The sequence below is a fragment of the Bidens hawaiensis genome, unplaced genomic scaffold (genome assembly GCF_021521415.1).
Source record: "Bidens hawaiensis isolate Kalapana, Puna unplaced genomic scaffold, B.hawaiensis_p1.1 tig00068199_1, whole genome shotgun sequence".
Taxonomy (NCBI): Eukaryota; Viridiplantae; Streptophyta; class Magnoliopsida; order Asterales; family Asteraceae; genus Bidens; species Bidens hawaiensis.
In genome coordinates, this window is record NW_027502068.1 from 56,938 (window position 1) to 66,018 (window position 9,081).

The 9,081-nt window shown below is 35.7% G+C and overlaps 1 pseudogene; it reads left to right on the plus strand.

Annotated features, from left to right (window-relative positions):
• Window positions 1–2,250: 2,250 nt before the first annotated feature.
• Window positions 2,251–3,608, plus strand: LOC143605142 (malonyl-coenzyme A:anthocyanin 3-O-glucoside-6''-O-malonyltransferase pseudogene; annotated as a pseudogene).
• The last annotated feature ends 5,473 nt before the right edge of the window (window positions 3,609–9,081 follow it).

Below are 9,081 nucleotides of genomic sequence, written 5' to 3' on the forward strand. Positions count from 1 at the left end.
CCACCGGAATCATTGTCCACATAGCAAACGGTGCAGTTTTGCCTTTAGGTTCTCTCTAGCACATTTATTATACATGTCACAGAAACTATTTGTTTATGTGGTTTTCAGTCAAGGAGAATTGGGTCGATATGCCTAGTTGGTGGATTTATTTTGATGTGGGTATTGTTCATAAGTAGTTTTATTGTCATCGTTTAATACACCGAGAGAGAACTTGATTATGACTTTGTTGTAATTTTAACATTTTGATATTGAGTTCATTTGTTGAATGAATTTCTCAATTTATTTTATTGATTTGTCTCGTTATAGTCTATTTTTTCTTCTTTTTATTTGTTTCATTATTGTCAATGTATTTCTCAGTTTATTTTTTCTATTGTTTCCATTATAGTTTTTCTTACTTCTTGTTTTCATGAAAGTTATAGAGTGATGCTACACACACTAATGTACATTGAAAGATATCTATGTTTATGTTTTTCAAAAATAAATTAACTATTCATTTAAGATATTTAATTTTTTATAGTTTTTAATTTTTCTAACAGCGATTCTGATTTATTATTCTTCAAGTAAGTGTCAAAATCGTCCCCAAAGTTTGTACACATTTGCGAATTTCGTCCAAAAATAATTTTTCGCAATTAGACCGTTGATGCTTCCCAACCGTTGTCAATTTCGTCCAAATGTTAACTTGGTCTAAATTTAATGTTAACTCTGGGGTGTTACTGTTCTTTTACATGTTCGTTTACATTATTATTATTATTATTATTATTATTATTATTATTATTATTATTATATTGAGCTAAACCCTTTATATGACTAAAAATAAAGAAAAATAAACTAACGGATACTATATTGGATTCAAACATAGGAATCGTGAGATGTTATATATGCCATCGAACAAACTACTACTGCTACTTTAACAAACATGTAAAAGAACAGTAACACCCCTGAGTTAACGTTGAATTTAGACCGAATTAACAATTCGGACGGGCGGTTGAGAAACATCGAGGGTCTAAATGCGAAAAAAATATTTTTGGACGAAATTCGCAAATGTGACCAAACCTTAGGGACGATTTTGGCACTTACTCATATAATAAAGAAAGAGTGAAAAGACATGTATATCTCTGATTTAACGATTAAATTTAACAGGGTTGGTGATTTGGATGTAATTGACAAGAATTAGGAAACGTGGATGGTCCATGTGCAAAAAATAAACTTTTTAGACTAAAATCGCATTATTTGCCAAACAACAAAGACGGAAACGACACTTTACTCTTATTCTTCTATCATTTCTATGTTTCACCTTTTCTCCTCGGGTAGGACTAAGCATGCTACATAGTCATTAGACTAGCCCGCCAAACACATTTAAACAATTATAATTATTTAATTCTGTAAACCTGTGCATACCATTAATTGGGTTTTATATGATTTACTTAAAATCTGAACTTTGCATATGAGTTTCCCAATATTTGGGAATAAGAAAGCAATAGATATAAGTTTTCCTAATAGAGATTTTAAATATGATTGTTTTAATTGCTGACTATATTCATTTTGCCAGAAGAAAACAACCATTTCCTTCATTTTAACCATTTAAGTGGCGTGTTCCTTATATAGATTGCAAACGAGACATTTTCTTTAATGTGGACAGTCCAAGTTTATGGAACTGAGCATAGAGAACTTGAGAGGTATGCATTTAATTAGTTGTATTTACAATAGCAAATGCATGCTTAAGGTTTAATTGGACTCATGCTAGTTTTGTCCACAGTGTAAGACACTAAGACAATGGACTAGCAAAACAAGGTCGGCTTTATGGAATTTGGAATTGCAGTTTCAACACGCCGTTACCATTCTACATTACTACACTGGTTATGCCATCCTCCATTCCCGTCACGTCTCTATCGCAACGCTCGGGCATATAGCAACTATATATTTTGTAACAAGACAATCACAACCGTTATGAATAAAAGATAAATCGAGAATTGTATTTTTATTTAAAATATAACCTATTGCATGCAGTAGCAGTAAATTGTATTTTTGTAATGAATTTTGTTGCATGCAGTAGTAACTATGAAATTTTTTGTGAACCCAATCAGTTTTCATGCATAGCATTTAATTTACAGTTGCAGCCTTCACGTGAACCGATTCATAGTTACAGCCTCCTATTCGCTATTCGCCAATAGTTAATTAAAAGAATTAGTTTGATCATTATAAATAACAAAACAAAAGCCAAATTTGGGAAACTTTTACAAAGGACCAAAAATGGCCTCTCTTCCGGTGTTGACTGTTGTTGAACAAACACAAGTATCGCCACCAGCGGCCACCGTAGGCGAAAGGGTGTTGCCGCTCACTTACTTCGACTTTGTATGGCTAATGCTACATCCTATTCACTATCTATTCTTTTATGAGCTTCCGATCGCACAAACTCAATTCATCGAAACTATTATTCCAAAGCTCAAACACTCGTTATTAATCACCCTTCAACATTTTTTCCCTTTTGCTGGTAATTTGTTCGTATATCCTACCCCTACCAAAAAGCCCGAAATCCGTTACGTTGAAGGTGATTCTGTCGCGGTTACTTTCGCAGAATCTAACCTTGACTTCAACGAACTAACGGGTAACCATCCCCGAGATTGTGGAATGTTTTATGACCTAATACCTCTATTGGGTGAGGCTGATAAAACTTCAGATTTCACAAAGATCCCGGTGTTCTCTGTTCAAGTGACGCTTTATCCAAACTCGGGAATCTCTGTTGGAATGACAAACCATCATGGCCTCGCCGACGCCAGCACCCGGTTTTTTTTCTTGAAGGCGTGGATGTCGATTGCTCGACTTGGTACCGATGAGTTGTTCCTACCTAATGGAACTTTACCCGTTTATGATAGAGTGGTCAATAACCCGAAACTAGATGAAAATTATTTAAATTTGATCAAAGTTGAAACGTTTAAAGACGAGTATCCGCCCCCAAAACTATGTAGCCCAACTGATAAAGTTCGAGCCACGTTTATATTGCCTCGAACTGTACTCAACAGGTTGAAGATTTTAGTTTCAACACAACTACCAGCATTAGCATACGTATCGTCTTTTACCGTTGCATGTGCCTATATCTGGAGTTGCTTTGCGAAGACACGTGAGGAGGGGCTGTAAGCATTTTGTTTAATCATCGACTGTAGGGCGCGAATGAAACCCGCGATCCCTGCAGCCTACTTTGGCAATTGTGCTGGAGGGAGAATGGCTATGGAAAACGCCACAAAGTTAAGGGGAAAAGAAGGGTTCGTGACTGCTGCAAAACTGATTGGAGAAAGTCTGCATAAGACGCTGACGGATAAGGATGGAATCGTGAAAGAAATAGACGCATCAGAGGAGAGGTCTCCAGATGGGATTCCGACAACAATTATCGGGATTGCTGGAACACCAAAGCTCAAGTTTATGACGTCATGGATTTCGGATGGGGTAAGCCGAAAAAAATAGAAACAGTTTCTATTGACTATAATGAAGCGATATCCATGAACGCCTGCAAAGAAAATGGCGAAGATGTGGAGATTGGCGTTTGCCTTCCGATTACCGAGATGAAGTCTTTTGTTCGTGTTTTCGAAGACGGGTTAGATGCGTACGTTTAGATCAATTATTTGTGGTTTCCTTGGTTCACTTACTGTTTCCTATCTAATAAATATTTTCATTGGACGCTAAAAAAGAAAATCTCATTGGACCCAAGGGTTTTATATGATCAATGACCAAGACCTCTTGCACCTTTTAAAAGAAAATCTCATTAGATCCATCCTTTTTGGCTTAAATCAAACCGCGATGACTTCAAATTTAAAAGAAAAAGCAATCAAATATGTCCAAGACCTCCGCCATCCCCAAATTGTTGAGAATGATTCAAGAATTGTTATCCATTGAGATTCAAGACCGTTGGGAGTTGTGATAGCTACATATTTGCATATTGGAGTTAATAAAATGTCCTGGTTTTTTACAGAAGTTTGTTTATGTTTATCTAGTCTTTAGTTCAGTTTGTTAGGGTTTGATTAAGTCTTTTATTTTACGTTGTATTGTTGCCTATTTAAGGCCTTTTCATTAAAAGAAATTATCCAATCCTTCAATAAACATTCTGTCATTTATCACTTTGATCCAACAAAGTGGTATCAGAGTAAATTCCAGGTTTTGATATTATCTTGATCGCTTTCCTGATTCCTTAGACAATAAATCTTTTTACCCTCATAACCCTAACCCTAATCTTCTTAATGGCAGCCAACCTAAGTGGTGTACCTTCTACTCCCCTTCCAATTTTCAAAGGAGACGGTTACTAATTTTGGAAGATTAGAATGAAGACCATCCTCATATCTCAAGAGCTTTGGGATTTTGTGGGTACTGGATATAATGATGCTGATGGAGATCGGGTTAGATTACAAGAGGATAGAAAGAAAGATGCAAAGGCCCTGTCTTTGATTCAATCCGCTATGCATAATGAAATCTTTTCTCGTATTGCAGGAGCTTCAACATCCAAGCAAGCTTGGACACTTCTGCAAAATGAATACCAAGGTGATTCAAAGGTTCAGATGGTAAAACTACAAGGGCTTAGAAGAGAGTTTGAAACGATTCAGATGAAGGAGGGTGAACCGGTAGCCGATTTCTTGTCCAAGGTAATGAAAATTGTGAATCAGAAACGATCATATGGAGAGGAGGTGACAGATCAAACTGTTGTTGAGAAGGTACTTCAAAGTTTACCTGTTAGATGGGATCATGTTGTTGCTGCAATTGAAGAGTCCAAAGATTTAAGTAGGCTTTCGTATGATCAGTTGATGGAATCATTACAAGCCCACGAAGCAAGAGTCAACTGCGGAGCCAAGTTCCCGTTGAAGAACAAGTTTTGCAAGTAAGAGAATAAGATAATGTTGGTATGTTTGTACGTGGTAGAGGAAGAGCACTGGTTAAGGGCTGTGGACGAGCACGAGGACATGGAAGGGGTTTTGGACGAGGAAGAAATTCCATCCAATGCTACAATTGTAATGGAATGGGTCATCTAGCCAGAGATTGTTGGAGTGAACCCCAAGCGATTGCAGTAGTAGAAGGTGAAGGTAATGATGATGACGAAGGGCAACTGAATATGGCTATTGCCTGTACGAAGGAAGAGGTCGAAGATGCTTTAATGGCTCTTGATGACACAAATAAAGCAACCAAAGATATATGGTTCTTGGATAGTGGGTGCTCAAACCACATGACAGGTCAAAGGCATTTGTTTAAAGAATTTGATTTATCAAAGAAAGTGAAAGTTAAGATAGGTAACGGAAAGAAAATTCAAGTGGAAGGGAAAGGTGTTGTAAAGCTCGAAGCTATGGCTGAAAAATAGAAATTGATATCTGATGTTCAATTTGCCCCTGATTTGGATTATAATCTTTTAAGTGTGGGACAATTGATGACAGCAGGTCATAAATTGTTATTCGATGAAGGTGTATGCACTATCACAAATAAAAAGGTTGGCAAAGTGGTCTGAACTATCCCTATGTCAAGTAATAATACTTTTCCTCTTGATGTTACACGAACTACTAGTGTTGGTCTATCTATAATAAGTGATGAAACAATCCTATGGCATCTAAGATATGGGCATCTAAATGAAAGAAGTCTGCATGATTTAAGTAGTAAGGGCATGGTGCATGGGCTGCCAACCGTGGAACATTTGAATGTATGCGAATGGTGTGTAGAAGGAAAAAAAGGCACGTGAAGCCTTTCCTCGATATTCCTCTAGAACAACTCAGATCCTTGATCTAGTTCATGCTGATGTGTGTAGCTTGATGCCGATTAAGTCCTTGGGAGGTAACACATTTTTTCTGTTGTTCATAGATGATCTTAGTAGAATGACTTGGGTTTATTTCATTCATGATAAATTAGAATTCTTTGCTAAGTTCAAAATATTTAAAGCTAAAGTTGAAACAGAAACTGGATTAAAGATAAAGGTCCTAAGAACAGATCGTGGAGGAGAGTTTATCTCTAATGAATTTATGAGATATTGTGAAGTTGAAGGAATAAGAAGGGACTTAACAGCTCCTTATACTCCACAACAAAATGAAGTATCAGAAAGAAAGAATCGAACACTCATTGATATGGCGACCAGCATGCTGCAAGAGAAAATTTTAAGCAAGGTCTTTTGGGGTGAAGCAATTGCTACAGCCGTTTACATTAGAAATTTATCTCCTACTTAAGCATTGAATAAGCGCACTCCACATAAGGTATGGTATGGTTATAAAGCATCTGTTCATCATTTGAAAGTATTTGGGTGTGTAGTGTATGGGTTAAAACCCAAACAACATAGAAAGAAATTTGATTGCAAAACAAGAAAGCATATTCATATTGTATTCACCTAATTCAAAAGCTTACAGATTGTATGAATTCAAAACAAGAAGTGTGGTGATAAGTAGAGATGTCACGTTTGATGAGTTGGCTAAATGGAACTCAAAAGGTGAAGGGAAACATGAACTGGGTAATGATTTGTTAATGAGTATCAGTGGAACAAGTGGCAGTTCAAGAGCTGAACATAGTCTTGATGATAATCTCTTAAGTGATGAATCAGATGGAGAGCCCTCTCACCATCAGTCTAGTCCAAACAACCAAGCTGTGAGGACACCCACATCAAACCGGGCAGATACAAGCGCAGGTGACACTCCTGATAGTAAAACCCCAAAGGTACGATCACTTGCTGATGTATATGATTGTACTAGTCCTATGCAGGACTTTCAAGCTTGTCAGTTTGCTTTTTTGTCCATTGAACTATCCTCTTTTGAAGAAGCAGCCAGTTATCATGATTGGATGGATGCTATGAAAGTTGAAATACAAGCCTTAAAGGACCATACATTACAAAAAAATGCCATTTAGTGGCATACATTTTTAATGGCGTTGATGTGAGCTAAATTAGACATAAATTATATAAATATTTCTTACACTTTTAATTAATGTTGAGTCAGGTCTTTATTGAATATTATTTTTAATTGGTTAATATATAAGTTTTTAAGGTTCTAAGAGATAATGAGCTAAAACTATGTACTTTTTCTAAACTTGTGACCAATGAGTGAATAGTCGAATATTATTATTACTACCCACCTTTATTTATTATTGCTAAACATTTATTTTTAAAGGTTTTAAAGAACCACGTCTCATTAGTAACAACAATTATATCATTTAATTCCAATTTTGAAATTTCAATACAAATCACAAAGTTTAATTTTGTTATGGACAGTGACGTTAATATTGGAAGGGTGGCTAAGTTATTTTATTGGGCTAGGGATTATTTTGAAAGGCTCATGTCACGGGTTCACTAAAAAGTGAAGTAGGCTGCAAGAAAGGTTAGGAGGGAAGTCGGTTGGAGCTTGGAGAATAAATAATTAGTTGCACGACTATATTAAGAGGGAGTGGCTGTTGCAATCGAATTATTGGATAGTTTATCTCTTGGACAGAAGAAGGGCAGCCGCAAGTTGGGGTTTCAAAAAAGAAAGCCATTGGTTCAACACCTATTCATCCAAGCACAATTATTATTCGGCTTGAATTTATTGTTTTCATTATGAACTCATTATTTGAACTTATTTATTTTGGTTTATTCTTAAGTATGGTTGTTGGGTAAACCCTTAGACCGTATAGGCTTATGATGAACTTACTTTGACGTTTTGATTTGACTTGGGATTATTTATTGTTATGGTTTTTATAATTTAGTAAAAGATTTATTTATATTAAATTGATGCATATGGATGCTTAGGATTGTTTGGTGAGTTTTATTCCATAGTTTTTCTTGATAATTGTTTGTCATATGATAGGATTGCTATTAGGTCAATTACTTCGTGTTTTTGATTATTTTATGATTGATGTCATGATAAGATTATAGGAATAATATTGTCAAATAAACCTAAGTGTGCTGCAAACCTAAAATTTGTAAAGTGCTAGGTTATCGATAAGTCTTTACTATTTAATCTTGCTAGATTTAGTTCTTCGTAAGGAGTCCGTCTAGGGTTGATTATTTATTATTGTTTATCAAATCAATTAAGTATAGTAAATTACCTTTGATTTCCGCGCTGTAAGGTAGGATTTCGTATAAAAGAACTAAGTTATAAACAATTGGGTGACCGTAAGCGAACTTGATTTTTAATACTGGTGTGCGTTAAAACTTGTTAGAAATCCATAGGTTTCTCTTGAGAAGGGTCAGGGGTCCTGTTTGGGTTTTCTTATAAGTGTCCATTTTATGATCCCAGCCCATAACTAAATATTTTCCCGAGTCAATTCATTACTAAAATTTAGGGGATTCTAGCCTAGGTAGTTTTCTTGTCATCATCTTATTTTCATAACAAACTTTGCTTTCGTTTAAATTACTTGTTTTCTTAATTAGTTTATAATTATAGTATTAAATTAGTATTTTAATTAAAAATCCCCCAAACAAATATTATTAACAAGTCGTGTTTTGTAGTCGAGTCTAATTAGCTAATAAACATAATTTAAAGACTTTCGTGGGTTCGATATCCAGACTTACTTAGCTTTACTAGAGTCGATCGGTTCACTTGCCGGTTAGTAGTTTAGTCGAGTTTTAGAGAGTCTAGAGTATTATTTAGTGTTAATTTTTAGTTAATAAATATTAAACTACTTCAAGCACATCAAGTTTTTGGTGCCGTTGCCGAGGATTCTTTGCGATTGCGTTATTAGATTTGATTAGACTTGCTTGCTATATACGTGCTATTTGGTTTATTTATGCTTTGAGTCGTATGTGTCTAATTTTAAGTGTTAGTTATTTTATTCTATTTTCAGTTTTTTATTTTTGTGTCTTTTATTAGAGTCTACCAATTTTGTTTTGTGTGTTTTTTCAGGTACATGTCACATCTTCGTTCGCAAGAACCGCCGTTGAATTGTTTTGGACCTACTCCATTGAAGTTCGAGGCAAGTTCGTCTGAAAAGCAACCGATCACCATAGATACTTCACCGAAATCATCACCCACAAATTCACCCCGCAAATTCACCACCACCAAGTCCTAGGCCCGTTCCAATGGCCGAGAATAACCGCACCGTGTACCAGCAAGCTTTTGAAGGGTTCCATGGAGATCACTCACCCATTGTCGCCCTCGA